Source organism: Haemaphysalis longicornis, unplaced genomic scaffold (assembly GCF_048455015.1).
Source record: "Haemaphysalis longicornis isolate Haplotype H1 unplaced genomic scaffold, Haemaphysalis longicornis Haplotype H1 scaffold_7, whole genome shotgun sequence".
Lineage (NCBI taxonomy): Eukaryota > Metazoa > Arthropoda > Arachnida > Ixodida > Ixodidae > Haemaphysalis > Haemaphysalis longicornis.
In genome coordinates this window covers 28,075,070-28,097,019 of record NW_027526422.1, presented here as the reverse complement: position 1 = coordinate 28,097,019, position 21,950 = coordinate 28,075,070, and the positions used below count along the sequence as shown (strand labels likewise).

General features: G+C 47.2%; 1 long non-coding RNA gene across 1 annotated transcript; it reads right to left on the bottom strand.

Moving 5' to 3' along the window:
• Window positions 1-5,156: 5,156 nt before the first annotated feature.
• On the bottom strand, window positions 5,157-11,818 carry LOC144144953 (uncharacterized). Its single transcript, XR_013317381.1, has 3 exons — window positions 11,425-11,818; window positions 9,620-9,889; window positions 5,157-6,737 (listed from the first exon to the last, which is right to left on the bottom strand). It is a non-coding gene; the product is annotated as an uncharacterized LOC144144953 (long non-coding RNA).
• Between the last annotated feature and the right edge of the window lie 10,132 nt (window positions 11,819-21,950).

Here is a 21,950-nt window from a genome sequence, read left to right as displayed (position 1 = left end):
ATACCCCTGCGGATTGTGAATTTTTTCGGATGTTCGGTGTCTCTTAAAATTTACACTGTTCTTGTGAAGGATTATCGTTCCCGTACGTTATTTGCACATGTTTTAATGATCAGTGTGACGGGGTTAATATTCCAGTGGTGTACTTTCCGGACCCAGAGCCCCCTCTGCTGTAGCGTTGTTGGCCTGACCACTGCGTAGGTTACTGTATTTCCATGCGTATAACCCGCACCAAGAATGCGAAACTTTCAGTGACAAAGTAAGGGTGCAAATAATACACGGGTTTTTTTTTCTTTTTTAGTGCAGCTTCACGGCAATGCGCGTTATGCCGTGAAGATGACCTAGTATACAACAGTGAGGGCTGCGGCTCAAGTGTTAGCTCTAGCGAGAGCAGTGGCACTGAGTGAATTGTGACTTTCGCCTTGCAGTCAGTGTATTCTACTTGCTAAATATGCGTTTTTTTTTCTGTCTACATAGTATGTGATGTCTTGCTTCAGCAGCAACAATGGTGCAGCCTTTCCGGTATCAAATGCGGGGGCAATACGCGAGGATTTTTTTTTTTTCTTCTCCGGCGAGCTGAAAGTGTGGGGGTGTGGATTATATTCTGGGGCGGGTTATACGCGTGAAAATACCAGGTGCTCTACCTGCAACTGATAAAGACTGAGGGCTGTAACTTGACCATTCGGTTCATAGGGAACCTCCGGTCGAATACCACACCAGAGTGGCTAGATTCCGTGCTGTTAAGGAAAGACTTTGGTCGCAGGGAACTTTCCTATAAAATAACACGTCAGATACCAGTGAGGCTGCACCTATGCTCACTGGTATCTGGGGTGTTATTTTATGTCCGAATGAATATCAGTTCAAACCTGGGTATGTGCGTTACCGGCTCTCGGTATTCGGGGTTTTTTACTAAACGCTTTATTCAGAACGTAACAAAACGCAACGACTTGGGTCATATTTTTACAGAAAAGGACTGGATCGAGAACAATTGATAGCATTAAAATTACCGAAGAAACGACACGTTTGGCTCAACTACGACCTTTTTCCTGCCGCTGCAAGTAGAGAGGTAGACAAAACGAAACAACAAATAAATGAAAACACGCATATGCTCTAGGCTTCTGTGCGACGGTCGGCGTCCACTAGTCTTTTTTGTTATTGTTGTGGTTGTCGTTGTGTTTAGGGGTCACCGGTCAGAGAAGGAAACAAGCATTGACAGGCAGGAGCTATTCTTTCCAGCTTCCAAGTTTTTCGGAGCAGATACAAACCAACACACCAGGCCGAATACGCAAGGAAGGAAATCCGGCACGAAGAGCTGGGACATTCACACGGCCATCACCAGGACCGTCCCAACGGAATGACTCATCAGAAAGTGCATCGGGATGTATCAGTGTACACGCTTTTCGTTTGCTTGTACCTAGCACCCAGCGCACAATTCTTCAAGGCGAGAGCAGACGTGTTGCACTGCATACCGACAATGCAAGGACGCTGCGAGCTGCGCGTCGGCTAACGGAAAATTTTGAGAAGGGGAGTGGAGTATAGCGAACAAGGCGCTGCCTTTGTTATCTTCCGCTGTAAAGGGGGTGGCTTCCGGAGACGCCGCTCAGATTCCGGTCTTCCGCTCGCACGCAGCACTGCAGTCCCCCTGAGTATACATGCTGGAGGCAGCATAATTGCGTCTCACGCAGGCGAGGCTTCGCGGAAGACGTTTTCTGCTTGCGCGCTGGATGCGCTGTGTGCTCGCCGCAACAGTGGAACTCTATTTTGGGACGTACCTCGACGAAGCAGCCGCACCCACACCGCTGACGCGCAGGGAAACGAAAACCCTGTGTTGCATCCGCATCCGCTGATTTTGACCGAAGCGTCCTTATCCGTTGCATGGCAGGGGCATTGCGTGATCGGCCGGTTGAGGGAAAAAGAATTGGAGGACGCTGAGTCCATATGTTACATGAAAGCATTTTCTGGCCCCCTTCGCATCGCGTTATCATTCGCTTGGGTTGCTCTTGAGTTACGCAATTTCGTAATTGTCATCACACTACACTCATTTACATTTGTGCAGCTTCCGCAGGCGGCGAAAACTTTCCACTCCTGCTTGCACGCTGTCTGTGGGCGGTGGTAGTAATCGGCATATTTTTTTTTACAAATGATACAAAGATGCCACGTTACGCTTTATCAAATTTTGGTGTCTAGGGGAGAGGGGGCAGGTTGTGAGAATTGGAGAAAATGTTGATAGATCCGATTGGGTACGAAACTAAAGGAAACGGGAGAGGCCAGATGTCTCGAGGAAGTTCCTTAGAGCGCTGAGCAGACGCCGTTCCTCGCTCGGATTGCGAAGAGTTTGGTAAAGCCAGTAATTAAGACTAGGTGGGCTTGCCAATCCTACGTTTTTGAAGGCTTGTTGTCGACAGTCAGCAAAGCGAGGGCGCTCCCACAGAATGTGTGCAGTGTCGTTCGTTATTGACCGAGCAACGTGAACACTCGGGATCACCTTGACTGTCGTATCTTGTAGCACGAAAATGTGTTCTTGCCGATCCAGTTCCAGTCCTGTCAGTGGCTGCGTGCCATTTCCTGTGCCGATGCTGAGAAATGTCTAGACGCTGCTTCACACCTAGAGTAACCCGTAGCAGCGACTTCCTTTCCACCTTGTGGCGGGTGTAGAATTCCGATCTCGAAATTGGTAAACCTTCCCCCGCTGTGTTTTCATAGTTCTCAGCCGTCTGCTCGTCCTCAGATCCAGATGATGGTCCTATGACCGAAAGAATCTCAGGGGGATGTCCATGCTCTGACGAGGAGGGCTGAGCCCGGGTGATGCAGCTTTGACCAGTTTTTTAGTCCCTTGCAGCTTGTTGCGCAAGTGCGTGGGACTTTTCATTGTCCGAGATTTCCACTTGAGCCGGTAGCCAGAAAAAGGTCACGGGACGTCCGCGTGTCCGCAGCCCGCTGACTTGTTGGCGGATATTTAAAATGACCTCGGAGGTTTCGTTTGGTCGTTTTAGCCGGCATAGGACGTTGATCGCGTCTGTAAGAATAGCAGATTCTTTGAACCGTTCTTGCGTTTCTAGCCACTGAACAGCCCACTGTATGGCTATCAGCGCAGGAATCTCATGTGTCGTGTTGTCAGAAAGGTATATCGTACACACTAAAAATTTTTACGCCCAAAAGGGTGCTTCAGCTTGTCGCCGCAGGAGCACCCTAAAAACTGAATATTTTACGCCCTTTAGGGTGCTTGGATTTTGTCGCCGCAGGAGCACCCTCTGTGAAGCACCCCAGAAGACAGGTGCCTTATAAACACCCTTTTCCGCCTAAAAGTATCCTAGGGTGCTACTTAGCACCCCAATCTGTAGGAGCATCTTCTGCAAAAGCACCCACCTAAAGGGGTACAAAACGGGTGCGTCATCCTCGGTTCACAGGTGCAGCAGGTGTGAGACCACATATTGCACAATATCACACACGATTATGGTATGAAACATTCGTGCTTTCCAAGCTCGGTTCTGTGAGACATTCCATTGAAGCTCAACATCAGCTGATAATTTCCTTGAACTTGTGTCACCGATTGTTAAAACATCAATTTAAAAAGTCAGGAGCCACATCTCAGTACAGTTATAACTTTAGTGGTAGTTGATTACCCAAAACTTCGTAAAAAACCAATTATATGTTCACTTTGCCGAACTGCAGTACACATCCTTCGAGATTCACTGCAGAGCCTAACCATGCTGTGCAGTGAAAGCAATTAGGTGTGCAACACTTCAACCACACAAAACTTCCTTGAACCTTAAAACCCTTGGCTTCTTCGTATTGCATCAAACTTCCAATCAAGGTAGCTACCTGCAATGTTTAGTGCCTTATTCTTGAGCTGAGCAGGAAGGTTCAATATCAAGGAAGACCAAATGCAAAATGTATAGTTTCCTCCGTAATGCGGCTCATAATATAGTTCCCTCCGTACTGCGGCTCATAATCTACTTATAAAAGTTGGGTACCCAAGCCATTTATTTTCGTTTGCATTATTCTTTTTGCTTTACGAAAAAATATTCATATGGTACAGCACTTGCAAGGTTTGGTGGTATTTGGAGTTTTATAAACATACCTTTAGACTAAATGACCCGACATAGCAATAACAAGAACTGCAAACATCACAGAACAATGCATACAAGTTTCCTGGTGAAGCCCATGGTTGAAATGTAATGCCATTGTTCAGAAAACATTATTTTATCATGAGGCTAGCTTGTACATGGTGCCTTGCATTATGTCCCTGCCGGTGGATGTGGGGTCATTTGTCACTGTTGCAAATGAAAAGCCAACAGCCAGGGCCCATTAGTTTTGGCTAGTATAACGAGGTGCCTCACGGTAAGCATTCTACGTCGACAGACTTTTTTAACTGAAATCAGCAAAAGATTCTCTACAAAACATTCATTCTATCCGCAGCTTTAGGGTTTGCTAATTTCCATAGTTGGGTTTCTTCTGCCTTTCTTAACATTTTTCTTTTGATAAGAAGGTGCACAACCAAAAGCAAAAAGCTTTTCTGTAAACCTTTGGTAGCTATATAATTGTTACAAAATATTTTACTCTAAATATGGCAGCTTAAACTGAAAATATTTGCATTCAAAAACATTAAAATAAGTTTAAATTGATCATAAATTTTTAGCTGGTTTTACGCAAAACTGTACATGGGATATGAAGTGCACCACAAGGAGGGCTTTGGATTAGCTTTAGCAAATTTGGGACATTTAAGGTGCACTGAAATCTCTACACATGCGCTTTTTCACTTTCTGTATCCACCAGGAAAATGGCTGCCAATTTAGACAGCGATTCTAAATCGTAGTTGACGTGCATTTTAAAATAATCACAAACATTATAGCCACAAAATTAATTTTTACAAGTTGTAGACATTGCCCGTTACACCAGACATTGGACTACACTGTCAAGAGCTTTGACATCTACAATGACGTCTACAAAGCAGGCTTATACTGGTAGAATGTTTCATACCATAATTACTGTGTGTTCAGAGCTCACGTGTGAAGTATGGATACTGCTGCTTCAGCAAGAACCGAGGATGAGCACCCTTCCTGGTTCTGAAAAAAAAATAACAGAGGAAATGCCTTAAGCAGGATTCTGAAACGGGGTTGAATGAAACAAGAATGAACAAGAAATTCTTTCAAAACATGTAAAGCAATGCAAACAAATATTTATTTCAACTTATTTCTACAAAAGACCACCTCATGAAGACTGGTGGTGGGGTATTGGCTCAAAAAAAAAAAAGCAGAGAGCACTTATACAAATGCTACAGGGAGCCTTCGCAGCCAACAATTGTTTGAACACACCTAAACTAATCACTGTTCAACAAACTCATAAAAAATGTTTGAATGCATAAAAAACCAGTGGTAAACACAGGAAACAGTTAAAACAGAATGACGGCACAAGTTTGTCCCGTCGTTCTCTTCTGTGTCCTGGGTTTTCCTATGGTTTTTCATCCATTCAAACATGTACCAGCTAGCCCAGTCCAACACCTTGGTATCATAAAAATATGGATAGTCAATCCTTACACAAAGTTGAAAAAAAAAGAAAGTATAAAGTAGGTGACAAAATTAAAATGACAGCAAATTGGTTGGCTTTTAATTTTAAATGATAATATAAAAAATAATGGCATGAATGAAAGTGAGCAGCACGCGAAGTACCTTGTTGCTAGCCCGACATTCCACTTTGAAGCAAAATGTCCGCTTTCAACACTACATAGGCTAAACATGCAATGAGGCATTCCTTTAGGCACACAAAATATACCATAATTGTTAAAAAAGCTACGAATTAGTTGAAAAAACCTGACCACGACAAATTGTAATTAGTTACTAGATACAGTTTCAGAAATACACAGCGACATCATATAAAAATAAATGGTTCCCATACAAAGATTGATCATAACAAAAATTCAGGACATTTATCAGACTGGCATCAATGTGCAAAGCAGCTTAATGAAGGAAGACGGTCTTCACTAAAAACATGTTAATATTGGGAGCTCATGTGCTTCCCTGCAAGTTGGGTGTGTAAACCCACTGACATCTTAACTAACCCGCCTGAATCATCACTTGATAGCCATTAAGGAATTTTACGAATTGGTTTATTGTAGCCAGCTGTCTAGTTTATTTCCCTATTTTTCTTGGCATTTCGTGTCTAATTCTAAATTTGGTGACTAGATAGCTTTTACTATGGTCATGCACTGGTGACAACGAATATTTGATTTTACATTAAAAAAATTTCAGTTTTGTTTTATTGCTCACCAGCCAACGATCTGAAATATCAGAGGCGCTTAAAACGTATGTTGGCATTTCCTTCCTGCAGTGTAGTACAACTAATCATGACTTTTACCATAATTTGTTCACAAATCGTAATATGTGGAAAGTATTCAGCTTAATGAAAATGTCATTTCAGAAGCATGCACAATCAACAAGGCCTCAATGACTCTCATGACGTGGTCCACTTGTTTCTGTCACAAATAACCTGAGTGCAGACACATTCCACCGAAGACGAAGGTAACATGCCCTCTTGGGTGATGAATATTTAAAAAGCCTTACGAGTAAATTTGCTGCTGAGCACGTGAAATTGTGGCATTAAAACAAAAGATCCCTCTGCGGCATCTTTCACTTGGAGGAGCGCTTGAGCACAAACTTTGAGAAGCTGGAAAATGCTCCATGAACCGCTCCAGCCAGCAGAAACGATGCAGGACACAAGTTGGTAGGCGGACCGTTGGCATCCTGCGATTGTGAAGATATTTCTGTTTAGTAGATGCTCTTCTTTTTGTACCACTGTTTATTTCACTTTTAACAAGCAGCTGAACTCCTTAACGCTCGCATAATAAAATGCTGCAATGCGGAACAGTTAGCAGGGTTGCCTCAATTTTGCTTTTCTACGAATTAACACAATGTAAGTAATCTGCACACAACTACAATCAAACTACAATTTTCACCTACTTCACTGCTAACATCAGCGTTTGACTGCTCAAGCACAAATACAGGTTAGACATGTGAGCAATCTGCTAAACGTATCCCCACAAACTGAACAATCAGGCATCAGAAATCGGCAAGGAAGGAGGTGTCACGTTTAAATGGCACTTTTTTTGTTCAAAACATAAACAACACCTGGAAGCTTGAAGCGTGAGAGGGGGTCTTTCACGCTGACAATGTCAGACCATAGCTAGCTAGTGGGCACCTGCACGATGTGCACAATGTGTTTCTTGAAAATGCGTGCGAAAGTTTGATTGATGTGTAGGACGAGAATTGCAGCACGTTTCGACACAGGCCTTGTGGACGCTTCTGCCTGCTAATGTCAATGTGGATTCTTGCTAGTCGCCCTCTTCGCTTCTTTCTGAATATAATGCTTTAGGCATTATATTCAGGACAACGACTGCATCAAAACGTGCAGCAATTACCTACGTCCCACACATCGGTGAAACTCTCGCACACATTTTCAAGACACGCAGTGCATACATTGTGCATGTGCCCACTAGCAAGCTGCGTTCTGACATTGTCAGCGTGAGAGACCCCTCTCACGCTCCAAGCTTCCGGGTATTGTTTATTAGATTCCATGCGCTGAATGCAAATCAGTGTACATTGGTGAAACGGGCAATCTGCACAGAAGATTAATGCAGCACTGGAACGAAGTGAACAAGGGCCATGCAAAAACAAGTCCACTGGCAGAGCACCGTGAGACGACGGGACACGTGGTCGACTGGAACAAGACAAAATTACTGACAACTGAGTGCAATCTATCTTCTCGATTACTGCTCGAGTCCCTCATTGTTCCGACGACGCCCAACATTATCAACATAATGGATGGCAATCTGCACCATATCTATGCAAACTCATTGCGCCGCGTAATGCCCAATATATAGCTTCGTTTTCCACGACACATGCTCACCGTGAACAAGCAACAAACCGTTAAATGGCTTTCTTGACTTGGTCAGTGACCTAAGTTTCATCACTGCAATAATGCTTTTACCTGCCTACACGGCATTCCGTCAAACACTGGACTACACCACATGAGCCATTGGCGTTCTTAACCTGCACCAGAGTATATAACCGTTCACTACTGCTATGAAATAGACCCATAAACGCACTTCAATATGGCCTTTATATTTAGCTCTTGGAAACATTATGTATAATTTTACCTTTAAGTTGCACCTGCTACAGCAGCTGGTACTATACCAAAAACATGAAAAAAAAAACGGTGGTTTAACACGCCAAAGCTACACTTGGGATATGGGGAGCACTGTAGGGGAAGGCTTCGCATTAATTTTGACCATCTGGGTATTTTTGTGCGCATCGAAATCTCCAAACATGGGCATCTTTACGTGTTGCCTCCATCTGAAAAGCGGCTACACCAAGCGGTATCTAACCGACATTCGCCTCCACAGCACACCACCCTAGCCACGGCAGTGGGTTAAACATATGAAATAAAGCGACTTTTGGAGTGCAAATGAAAATATTAATCACACGTCTTATTTTCCCAATCGATGTACCTTTTGAAATCCACCATGCAATCCCCCCTCCCCTACCGGCCTACCAAAACACCTTTGTCTCAAGAGGTAATCAGGCTGTTGTTAATGAAGTAAGTATTTACAATCCAAGACTTGCCACCGTTAAAGTCATGCACTTTGTTTTAGAGATAAGCGACATTAGCCATTTGCAGCACCAGGAGTTAATTGTGTTAAGATCAGATTGAAAGCATTGACGGTAGTAGTTGAAAGAAATTGTGTGATAAATTACAACATCATCTGCAAATAGACCTACATGGGAGGATATGCAACATGGAAGATAGACCAAGCAACCTGCCTGGGGGGACAACAAAGTGGCACGAGCAAAAGAAGTTTATAGTTATTAGAAGTAAACTGCATTGAGAAGAATGAAAATCTTTTGCTCAAGTGAGGACATTAGGGTGAAGTTTGAGAAGTAGTCTGTGGTGTGCAATGCGATTGAATGCTTTAGAAAAATCGAGAAAAACTACCGCAGTTTGTAAGCCTGTGTCAATGGATCAATGTAGATCGTGAACAAATCCTGAAAGTTGTGTTTCTCAAGTAACCCTTGTGAAAACCGTGGTGATACTCGAATGTGATATTGTGATTTTATAAATAATTAGCGACATGAGAGTGGATGAAATGTTTCCTGACCTTGCATATGGTGCTTGTTAGGGAAATTTAATGGTGAAGTACCGTCTCCTGATTTAAAGACTGGTGCTATCTCGACTATCTTCCAACCATTGAGATTAGTGCCTGTCATGAGAGACTGCGAAAAAAGCGCTGTCAGAATTCTACAGACTGCGGGATGTACTTTTCGGTATAGTATGATTATTACCAGTATGATCTGAAGTAGACCAGTTTGTATTGCAAGTTTAAAACCATATCGAAAGATCCTAAATGTTTGCTTGGCTTGATTACATACGAATACTTGCTTCAAAGTCAGTTCAATTTCTCTTCTTCCCCTTTAGTCGTCAGCCCCAGATTCTCTTCAATATCTCTGCTAAGCAATGACACGCTCCATACGCACAGCACTGCTTCATGAAAATGTTTCAAATAATCAGAGGCCACAGCACTGCTAACAGGTATACATCATGGCAAGTTCCACAACATGCAATAACTAACCTGAAAATACATAATCGGTGGGTGCACCGATATGGCAGCAGTGCCTGAACCGATGTGTCGAGCAAATGCGCTGACTTCTGAACGGGTGGTCCAAGCGGCCAGATGATGGATGAATGACCATTCCTGGCGGCAAAGCGTACGGAGCACCAACGAAAGGCCAGGCAGTACTTGGGTACAGCAGGTGCAGTGTCGGTTGGCCAAGGGAGGCCCTGGCAAAGCCTTTGAAACTGGACTGGAAGGCAGCTGACCCAGGACAGCCAGCAGCAGCACCTGCAGGTGCATAATCTGTGAGTGTGCTGACACTTGTTGAAATACAAGAAGAGCACACACAAAGCACGAATGCTTACATCAAGTAGATTTTTAATCGTTTAAAGACAGTAACCTCCAAGGCACTAATAAGAACATTCACGGAACACCCCAAGTGAAATTTAGGTCACAGTAAGAATGTATTTATTAGACCCGCAGGTACTGTGAGTGGGGTATGCATGATATATGCAAAGCTAGCTACTGAGCTAATTTGCATGGAACGCATGCTAGCAGCTCATCTGTATCCCTTGCTTTCAATCGGAACTGGTGTGTGATAGTTGAGGCTCCTCCATTTCAATGTCTGACTTGTATCTGCACGTTCAATTCTCCAATATAAATCGAGTTGAGTGAGTGCCTACAGCTTTCTTGTTAGTCTCTGTATGGCCTGCGGTTTTGCGAAAATGAGAACTTGCGAATTGGCTCAATTTTCTGCACTAATTTAAACAATACATATGCCTCTGATATCAAGCCCCAGACTTCCCGAGAGCTACTCTGACAGAATCGGCAGGCGACTCATAGGCGTTGTGAAATCTCCCCCACTACCCCGAGACTATGCTAACTCCCTGCGAGGCCACATGCGCGCATTTCACCTTCAATTTGCACGTATGTGAATTCTATACCTCTATGAACTCTCAGACGGGCGTCGTCATATTCGTGCCGGACTCGTGAAACTCGGCAACGTAAATTACCGCACTCGCTCGCTGGCGCGCGGCCCGAACTCTCTCACCGTTTCCGGCCCTTGCATACTATTTTCTCCACCTTGCACTTTGTAAATTCTCATGTTTAACTACACCTCGTGCGCCCTCATCTCTTGCCTGCTTTTCTTCCAGCACAACTCCGTCAGCACCCGGTCGACGCGTACGCTGTCGGGGCGCGTTGGCGAGCGAGTACGGCAATTTCGCTGTTGTCGAGCTTCACGAGAACAGCACACATATCGCGGCCCGAAGACCGCGAGGCGTACGGTCGCCGGTCTCGCGAGCGCAATAGCTGCGAAGCGCACTGCACGGAATTCGTGAAGGGGGGGGGGGGGGGGGAGATTTCACAACACCTACGAGAAGCCAGCCATGGAATCACGTGTACGCGTTTTCACATGCACTTCCAGGGAACCTCCTGTTCATGTTATTTCTTGGTATACCGCGGGTATTCACGAGGGAGGACTAATCACAGCGTTGTGCCACTCACGCGAAATTGCGACTGCGATCTGCAACCGCAAAGGCACTGTTTGAGAGACACATAAACAAACGCCCCGGTGTTAAAGAGCCTTGCGTGATGTGAAATTATTAGCAGCCGTGTACCATAGCGCGAGCATCGTAGCCAAGGTCTACCTTCAGCGTAAATTGATGCTGACTTCTGCGGAAACGGTGGACTGGGCGCCAAACAAGTATACTAACTCACGTAGGCTCTCAGAGCAAACGAGATGGGGGACTAGCGAATTACTGACCGATAAACACCAGAACTCGTTCCAACCAAATACAGAATAATAAAAAATGCGTACTTACCCGAGCAAAAACGATGTTTCCAACGTAAAATTCTCCTTCACTGTCGTCTTCATCTCGCGGACACACGAACACGCTTTGTTCTGATGCAATGTCACCCACTTTTGACGCGCAGTATTTTATCCGGCGATGATCGTTCTTCCGGGGTCCCCATGTTCAACACACGCGTAGGTTAGAAGGGTAGACATCACCCATAAAGCTTCTATAACTATGATTTAAGCTTGAAATACATAAAACAGATTAAATCACGCCACCAACCACTCGGCACAAAACGCCATGAAAAAACACACACAAAAGTGAGAGATAGTTGCCAGACTTCAAATGCAGCACCTCTATGTTTGACGAAAATTGTGTTACTACTGTAATGTTGGTAATTATCTTTCTGCTTTCAAAGTCTGAAATGTGTTTATAACTTAAATTTAAGGTTTTTAAACACAAAAAGTGAATACACATAAAGTAATTGACATATATACTGATATTGTAACGAGGTTTTACGTTTGTTTTGGTTTTGTTTTCACGGCGGGCTTCTCAAGAGAGAACGTGCGAGAAAACGAGCTACTTTGGGTTTAGGAAGAGGGCAGTAAATGTCGGCGTGATAGAAAGCAAGGAACAGGTGCTTACCCTGGTCGTTAAAAAAGGAGCTAATGAAACCCTCACGTAAAAAAAAAAAAAACACGTTCGACGAGGAATCGAACCATTGACTTACAAAACAGTAAACGGAGGCATTAAAGGGACACTGAAGTGAATTTGTCAAGCTCCCGTTTTTGCTTGCACTGCGTAGACTGGCTCAAATTAGCACACTTTTCATCGTTTATCCGGTTGACAAATCAGTAATTATTTTACAAAGTGCGAAAGAAGAAAAACTACCATGCGCGGTTTGCGGCGGCCGCACCAACTAAGGCTGTGACGTTGGGAGGAGGGGCGCCGTGATTGGACGATGCCCAAGGTTAGCAATCAAACAAGTTTCGGTTTCGGTTTCGGTTCTGTAAAACATAACCAATGGCATTGCTGGATGGGCATTCTCAATATCTCAGTAATCATCGTACCGCGCTTCTGTCATGTTGTCGGCTGTAAAATGCACAAGATAAGCCTCCCAGGACGGCTTGTAGTCGTAGCAGTCACTAGCCGAGACCTACGCAGTGCATGAACGCCCTCCGCGTACCCGCAGACGCCCAAATGTCATGCGCTTTTCCCCCATATTTGGAGCTTGCCTCCCTCATGCCTGTGTCGTAAAAAGCGTGTTCGCACCAGGCCAAGGGTCTGTTCATTCTGGCCTGTGCCCACTGCCTGCAAGCAGTCGGTGCTTATGGCAACAGCACGCCAACGAGAACTCGCTAGCGCGCCAGTGCCAGCCTGCGCGCGTTTTGTGAACTAGTTCGTGTAGCCATGAACGTTGCGGCCCAAAAAAAGGTGAACTCAATATAGAAAGCATCGGCGGAAAACAAAAAAGTTAACTTACAAAAAAAAAAAAAAGCACGTACCCGCGGGGATTCGAACTCGTGACTTGCAAAACATTTGCGGTGACAAACCTACGCCCCAAACCATTGAGCCACGGAGCGTGACACGGAAGCTTTGCTAATATAAGGTATATATTGTATAACCGGTTTACACTTTTATTTAGTTTTGGCATTTCAAGCAGCTTAGGTGACTATTTGTTGTACTGCGATCGTGCAGTAAGCGTCGCCCGAGTTTCCACAGTAGCTCACGTCTAGCAATTGCATTTCGTAGACGGAAAAGCGTTCGCAGATGCGTAGTCGTGCTGCTGACCGCTGTGCTTGTGCGCCCAGCGCAAAAAAGTGCTTCCCGCGCCCTAGTTTTACGCTGTACGGTAAAAATATCAGTTGATTTTATTTCCTTAGTACCTATATTGACTTCGCTGACTCTTCTCCCGCCTTCAAGAGGCCTTATATTTTCCTACTGGCGTACCAGTCAGCGAAGCGTCGCATGTGCGCTTGTGTGAAGCGACCTTGACTTGGAGCTAGATACAGTGTACAAACAAACCAAGTAAAGAAAGGCACATTGTTCCATTCACAAACGTGTCCTGGCTTCGTTTCAACCAAGCAATTTTTTTTAACCTCCTTGATTGCGACGACCCGCCGGCGGCCGGCGGACGAAACGCTGGGCCGACTGACTCTGTCGGCCGGGGAGCCGTGCAGTAGCGCAGCCGTGGCGCAGCCAATTGCCAGCTCATCTCCTCCTGACGTCACACGAAAACGCCACAGAAAATGGGCGAGCGTAAAGAGAGGAGGACAGCATTTTCGAATTAGTTTTTCTACTAAATAAAATCGCGTAAACGCGCCTAGAGTGGTCGAAACATGGCCTAGGGACTCCGGACTACAATTTGCGCTAGTAATCCCGCAATGTTTACATATCACTTCAGTGTCCCTTTAACAAACAGCTACGTCGGCGGGCGGTGTTCGAGGCGCCTAAAACAACTCTATACGTACGTAAGTTGTCAACGAATATTGTTGCTTGTGTCTAGTCATCGCCTCCTTTAACGATGGTCTAGTTTATGCTGCATTTTTGAAATTCTGGCTGTCCTAACGCTTGTTTCTCACGCACCGTTCTTGCAGACGAGGCCGCATTGCTAGCGCTGCAAGCGATTGAGCCAAAGCTCCATTATTTGACTCAAGAAAAGCTATCGCAGTCAACCCGACCTTTTCTGCGCAAGCCACGGCAGCCACGAAATAAATGGAATGTGCCGTTAGAATTATGGCGTTGATAACGCTTGTTTGACCGGCACCGTCTTGCAGACAAGCAACGTCGCTCTAATACCACTAATACTACAAGCGATGTCACTCCTGGCATGTCAGGCGCATCAAACCCATCGTGTAAAACGACTGCTAACAGTGCGAAAACCTCTGAGTTTGTAACAAGTGGGGATTTGCGGTGGCGGCGACGTAATAGGTACAGCAAGCAGGTAGGCAGAACAGCAGCGTAGGGTTACAACCTTTCCCCGAAAAAAAAAACGGGCCTTCCGGGGGGGGGGGGATTGTGTTGAAAAAAGACGCCATGTTTTTTAACACGCAGTGCCATTTATTGTAGTGTTTTCTTAGAGAGAAATCAACATAACGTTTGTACTGAAAGTGATTGAGAGCTTGGTTAATCGCTCTGCATGTGCTTCACTGAAAAGTAACCGCAATTGCTGACCGCGGCGGTAGAATTTCGTTATTTTGTTCTTCCCTTAGGTCCCCCTCCATCTGAGGCAGCGCGCTCGCCCGCGTATTTTCCGCAGCTTGTCGACATAGGCGTGCGCAGAGTTCTCAATTTGGGGGGGCAAAGTCTTACCGCTGCGCCCCCCCCCCCCCCCCCCCCCCCCCGAGCAACTCCCGACCTCTTCTCACTGAAGGCCTTGCGGTGCGAACGCAGTGCAAAGAGGGATGGTTATAAAATTTTTATTTCAATGTGATGGAATTGCAACACACACAAAATATTTCTGAGCAGAAATTTTACTTTCATGTGTTACATCGGCAAGGCATGGGGCAAATTTGGCGCCCCCTTCAGATGATTAGGGGAGGCGGCCGCCCCCCCTGCCCCCCCTGTGCGCACGCCTATGCTTGTCGACACGTATTTATCGTCTTAGTTGTTGAATTGACGCTTATAAAACGCCAAAACGGGCATAATCACGGCACAAAAGCCAAAAAACCGGCTGATGACGGCTGGTTTTAGATATGGACCGGCAACCGGCCCGCTGTTTAAAAAACCGGTGGGGCCGGTCCAAAACCAGGAAGGTGGCAACCCTACGGCAGCGACGAGCGAAAATGATTTTACACGACCGCCCCCGTCGGCCTGCGCAAAAAAGGAAGATAGAACCCCTGCATACACGCCCTCGAAGAAAGCTGTACAGCCGATTCAGTTTGTTGTGGACGAAGAGCAACCGAGGCTGCAGCCACAAACGATTGCGCTTGCCGTGGTATGAGCCAAAGCATATCTTCACATAGTCATGTTATCGTCCGTCTGACTGTTACTTACTGAAGGGAAAATTCAGAACACAAACGTTGACGTCTAGCGTCTATGCCAGACATAGACGCTGCTGTTTAGGCCCTAAAAACCACCTTCAGGGCGTCTGTCGGTTCTGTCTGATGGCGCGCTCGCGCCGCTGATTACGAACGAGGCGTCTGTTGGCGTTGACTTATCGTGTTGGCGAGCCGGTAAACGCCATCACGGTTAAACTCCCTGTTGGAAGACTACGCTGTTGGGACGATAGAGTGCCGACAGAGCTTCTTATTGGCCCCACAAACGCCATCAAGGTTAAACTCCCTGTTGGAAGACTAGGCTATTGGAACGATAGAGTGCCGACAGAACTTCGTATTGGCCCCACAGGCGTGCTGTGAGCCCAACAAGAAAGTCTTGTTGGAATTTTTGCCCGGGGCATAATAATACGGGAACAAATTCTTAGGTAAATTCGATTTCGTTGAGGACACCGATGCCTCGCGTAAAAGTTTTATTTATAGGACTACAAGAGGCATTTTGTAGCCTTTCCTTCCCGTGCGCCCAGACATCGAAACGAACCTTGTGATACACTCGAAGCAGTAGATTAGTGCAGACTGGAATTTAAACATTCAGCACGTTTTGTTCAATTTACGAACAGCAATTTTAGAGCCTTTCCCCTGGTCTATGTGGAGAGTTCATATTTATTCTCTCAACGGGCGGTGAAATAGTGCAATGTGCGGTTTAAACATTCAGCCTGTTTTTGTGCAATTTTGCATGCTTGCATTCACACACCGTTCTTTTAGGCACCCTAACGATAAGGTGCCGTGGTAACACCCCAATCGAGAAGAAATACTTTTTAGCACCCCTTTAACGGTCGTAGCACCCTATGAAACTGTTGATTACACCCCTGAATTTTGGCACCCTCGAGGTGGGGTGCCCGAGCAATATTTGGGTGCTTGAAAGGTGCAAAAAGGGTGCAAAATGTTCAGTACACCCTCCTTGCACCTCAAAGGGTGTAAAAATGTTAAGATTTACACCCCTTAATATGTGGCACCCTCATGATTGGGTGCCGGAGCAATGTTTTAGTCCTTAAAAGGTGCAAAAAGGGTGCAAAATGTTGAGTGCACCCTTTTAGCACCTTTAAGGGTGTTAAAAAGTTTAGTGTGTACGCTTTTCGTCGCATTCTGGACACACGAGGGTGGCACCCGCTCACCCAGTGATTGGGTCAACTGAGCCGTCGGCGAAAACCCTAAGGACCGTGTTGTAATGCACATCTAGTCGCTTAAGTGCAAAGGATGATCGGGCCAGTTTCCGTTGTTCGACCCTCCAGCCATGAAAGCCGGTGCCGTGTCTAGGGATAGGAGCGCATGCGGGCACATCTGCTGTCCATGGTGCTTGCGGGAACTGCCTTCGTGGTCCTTGCGGTTGCTGTTTGAGATGTTGCTTTATGATGCAACGTCCGGCTGGCGTCATAGCTAGGTGATGCTTCTGCGCTAGATGCCTGTAGGAGGTGAGGTTGGCAAGGGTGTTCATGCCAGCCTGTGTGTTGAAATCACGGCTGGGAGTCTGTGTTGGAAGGGCAAGTGCTACTTTTATGCCCCGCCTCTTAAAAACCGCGAGCTTAATTATTAGCCTCAGTCTTCGTTGTGCAGATGTATTGTAGGACGTACAGTCGGCAAAAGGCTTGTCTATAACACTCGAGCGGCGTGCTCCGGACTGCGCGGGAGACACCTAGACATAACGCCTGGTTTGAGATAGGTAGAATGTAAGCATGCGCGGCCCGTATCAGCGCGATGGCTGTGTCCCTCCTCACTGTGCCTGTCGCCTTGGCTTCCATACCTTCTTTGACCGTAATAAGCGCTGCATGCTTGCGCTGCCGGGCCGGGAAACGAAAAGGGAGATTACTCACGCTAGCGCGCTTTGCTGCATTAGCTTTGGCGCACAGCTGTTCATTACGTCATCGTTCTGCCAATACACTGCGTGAATACCGCGTGCACCACGACACGGTTTCTGCGCTTGGCTTTGCACGTCACTGCTGACGGGCTAACGCCACAATACTTAATGCACTGTGCAAGCGATCACGGACCGATATCTAGTCACTCCAGAACGCCGGTAGCGATGCGTTTTCGCCGATTGCTGTTCGTTTTCTCGCATACAGAAAAAAAACAACTCCTGTCTAAATTTTGTTGGGCGCTGCAAAAATTATGCGGAGTTGCACGTAAACGCAGCCAACGCTGTACTAAAAATCGCTAATCTCCACTTTTGTTTCCCCGCCCGGAAGCGCAGAGAGCGCTTCTCACGGCGAAAGAAGGTACGGAAGCCAAGGCGACGGGCACAGCGATAAAACAAACAGCCATCACGCTGATGCGGGTGGCGCATGCTCACATTCTACCGGTCTCAAACCAAACGTTATCACTAGATGTCTCCCGCGCAGTCCGGAGTACGCCGCTAGAGTGTTATAGACAAGCCTTTTGCCGACTGCACAGTATCCTCTAGATTGAATAAGTCCTCGGTGTGCGAAGAAGTGTCTTGGTAGAACAACCCCACTCATAACCTGCGCACCGTTTGAGCATGTCGAGAAGACGTAGGCAGATACGTCGTAGTGCGCCAACGTGATTTTGGTTGCGTAGTTTTGCGTCGACTATGAAGCCCAGTATGCGGGCTTTAAAAACTCTGTTGGTACAGCGCCTTACGATCCCAGGTGTTTCGGTGGGTGCCGCTAGGCGTCGCTGCGTGATTTTTTGTCCACGCCAATTATTGTTCAGGGTCAACGCCCCCGACGATGACAGCTTTTCTGCTACGCGCGGCCCTCGCTAGGCGTAAAAAATGCAAGCAGAAGCGTGCATTTCGTTTGTGTGAGTCGGTGCGACAGATTGGTGTTCACCAATACCCTTCTTTCCCTTTCACCTATCCACAGTCTTTGCTACCATCCTTCCACTCGCTTCACCCTCCCCGGTTTGAAGGTCAAGCTGTCACCCTACGGTCATGAGCAACGAAAGCAGAACTGGGAGACGAGAAGAAGAGAAAAAAGAGGCAAGTGTTTGGACCAGGCTACGCTGCTGGAACCGCCCTCAGAGTCCACGGGGCCTGACGACGCCTCAGGCCTACCGACCGGAGTTCCAGGCGACGATCCTGGAGGGAGACCACGAGGCAATGCTCCATCGGTGGCTTCAGGTTACTACCTAAGCTACCAGGCTGGGACGCTCGGGTTACGCTGCGTCACATCACAACTAGGGCTACGCTCTCTTGGCTGTTGGCGGTGACGGCTGGGCCCACTTCCTGCAAGCCTCTGCGCGACGCGACGAGAAGAATCGACCGTAACGTTAGGCGCCGTCACACTTTTACGTGAACTTCAACCGCGTGAACACCTTTTTGACTATTTATCAGTTCTTGTTTTGCGTGCTGTGAAATACCCTCCTCATCAATTAAACGATTTTTTCTGTGTGTCCTGCCCACTTGGTGAATTGACGTGACACCTACACACATCCCGAGCAAAAACTGGGCGGAATGTATCAAGGATTTTAATAGCATTGAAAGCAGGGCGAGGGTGGCCGTGACAACGCGTAGCACGACGGGCTCCAGCAAACATATCAAGTTTTGTTGGGCTTAAGCGTTGTTCCAAACGCGTTTATTGCGTCACATGACAGCCGTTCAAACACGTGAAAATGAATGACAAGTGAGTGCGTGAAGGAGCAGGGGTAAGATTGGTGTTTGTTCCGGTAGGTAATGGGATCGCCTTTTAACGATATTGGGGTCGCGTGTATCATTTTTGTGGAGAACAAAAGTAGCAAAAGTGCGCCCCAGTTCGTTGCTGCGCTCAGTATTTGCCCATATTCATCGTTTCAGGGGAATTGCGTCGGGGGATAATGTTTTATGCTGTGGCACTGTCATGCACCGATTTCGCAAGTGAAATGCGTATACAAAGATATGGGCTCACATATCCACACACGGGAAGGTGAGAAGCAGATGTAACACAGCACCGCATACAGGAGATTACAAAGTACTACATGCGTACACGCGGGACAATAAAAAAATTAAAAAAACATCGCAGCCCTCGTCAAGTTGTTAGCCAGCTTTAACAAAGCACAAACGTCATGTGCACACAAATAAGTAAAAATAGGGCAGATTCGACAGATGCGTACAGCCCTATCACTACAAATACATTTGTCACATACAGCTAGCTCTAAAATTAGACAAAAACTGATCTACACCTGTTACGCCTAGCGGATCTTCTGACAGCCGGCTCACTTCGTCCCCAAATGGATTTCGTTCGCTCTTATGGGTCACAATTTTGAGGACACGACAGCTCCATCTCGTCGTAAAGCGCATCATTTTCTCAGAAAAAAAAAACGGTGTACCCACGTTCGAATAATTACAACTGCGTCTTGTTCTGCCCACCCACCCTTCACTGCCGTCGGCAACAAGCAATTCTGCGTCACACCACAGTCTAAATGTGTTAGCCAAGGCATGAAACGTTTGCGAAAATAACTGTGACTGGAAGGTTGACTAATTTTGTTGGTGGCTATTTGTATCAGATGCGGGAATTCGTACTCCACAAAATATTTTAAGCGGGCCCTCTTTCTTGTACTAAATGTAACATGTCTGTTCAATGCGATTACGAATGAAATCAGAATAGAAGCTTTTGTCAAGACAACACTTTTGCCTTCAGTCAACCGATTCTAGCCTTGGATGACTTTTTCTGTAGTTGTTGAGGGACTGCGAGCTGATGATAAGACCTGGGGGAGAGACTGCGGAATCGCTGAACTGCAGGAGGAAGAGCCCTTGAAAGATGCAGGTTTGGATGATGGGGAACGCAGCCCGGAAGGCTCACGGCAATTGTTTTCAGGGGGGAAGTTGACCCTTGTGTGACACGGGGCGGCGGATGGCGCGAAGAGCTCTGCAATGAACCGTGCTCCTGTCTCTGTTGCCTTGAAACAAAGCAGTCATAACATACCTCGAGCAAGAAAACAGCGAAACTGGCAGCGCAGCCAGCGTAGTACACGTAAAGGAAGCCTTCAACGTTCGTGCGTTCCGAATAGCGCTCCAAGGGACCAGAACAGTTCCACTTAACCGACCTGTCTACGCGAAATTCCCAACCAGTCTCGAATATTCTGTTCACTAGGGCAACGAGTTCGGTGCTTAGAGGGTAATCCTTTCGGACCGGAAAACCCCCGATTAGCGTACGGACGGGTTTCTCGCCTTCTACAATGGCGCCCGCAGCAAAGCGGGCGAAGAGGCAGGCATCCAGGTCCATGGACAGAAAGACGTGCGTCCCTCGTCTCGTGCGCTCCATGCACGACACAAAGGTAGCCGTGAAGTCTCGCTTGTGTCGGGCCCACCTCTTGGCGGCCGAGGCCATGGCGTCCACGACGTCGTCGCTCTCATTTCCGGCAAAGCTGGTGATCATGACGTCGAAGTATGAGTACCGCTCGACGCAGGGGAGAAGACGGCCCGCGCGCAGCTTGGGCAGCATCTTGTCCGCGCTGTTGTCCGCTTCCCAGCCGGGTCGTACCATCAGGCTGGCCGTGAGCAGGCTGTGCGTGTAGGCGGCCAGCGAGAAGCATGCTATCATCCAGGAGGCCAGGACGAAGCGGCCGCTCGTGCTGGAGCCGTGACAGGGCCGCACGGGAGATGGGAACGAGAGGACCGCCGCCAGGAGCGACAGAACCACGATGCCCAGGCCGCTGGTGGGCCGATTTCCGAGCTGCAAGTTCACCAGGACGAAGGCGCTGGCGGCGACGAGCATTGACAAGAGCAGCAGTAGCGTCCAGGGCATCAGGCCGAGAAACACCTCCGTACGCTGCAACCACCTCTTTTGGACGTAGTAAGCAGTGTAACCGAATTTGTTACAGGGGAAATCGAAGCGTCGGTAACGGTCTGCGGTAAGTCCCACTGTCGTACCTATGATGTCCACTTGCTTGCTGTAGAGAGCGTTGTCGAACCTACCTCTCACCACCCGAGAGATATCGAAACTGACATTAAGGGGTACCATTGCGTGGGCGATTGTGTTCCTCTCCAGGGAAAAGCAGAACTCGACGCTTGTGGAGTTTTTATACTCAACGCAACCTATAGAAAGGTTGTGGCCTGAGAACCGGGACCACAGTATCGAGGCGCTCCCGTTTGGCTTCTGTGACGCAGCCAAAGGCCCATCGGTAACTGACAGGGGATGCAGGGAGTAATCTCTACCAGTCGTCCCGCACTCCAGCGTATTCCATTGTGCTATTTCACCAGCTTGCGCTCCGGTGGTTTCTTCCGTCACGATGATCCAATTAACAAGATGGCAATCCCTTCGGCGTTTATTTACCGCGGCGAGAAGTGTCTTGTTCCAGACGCTGCTTGACACAATTGCTACGGCTTGCGGATAGTGCCCAGATTTTTCTGCGAGCATGTCGAGGTAACGGTCCCAGTTCGTGGGGCACCAGAACAACACCTTACGACGACTTGCAAAGATCGGGCCGAAGGCGCGTAGAACACTCCCTCTTCCCACACAAAGCAGATGGATGTCGACATCGTCGCGCACAGCTGTCTCAAATACGTCATTAACGCGGGCCGTGTTGTGCGCTTCTACGCAGTACAGCCAACATCCGATCACAATC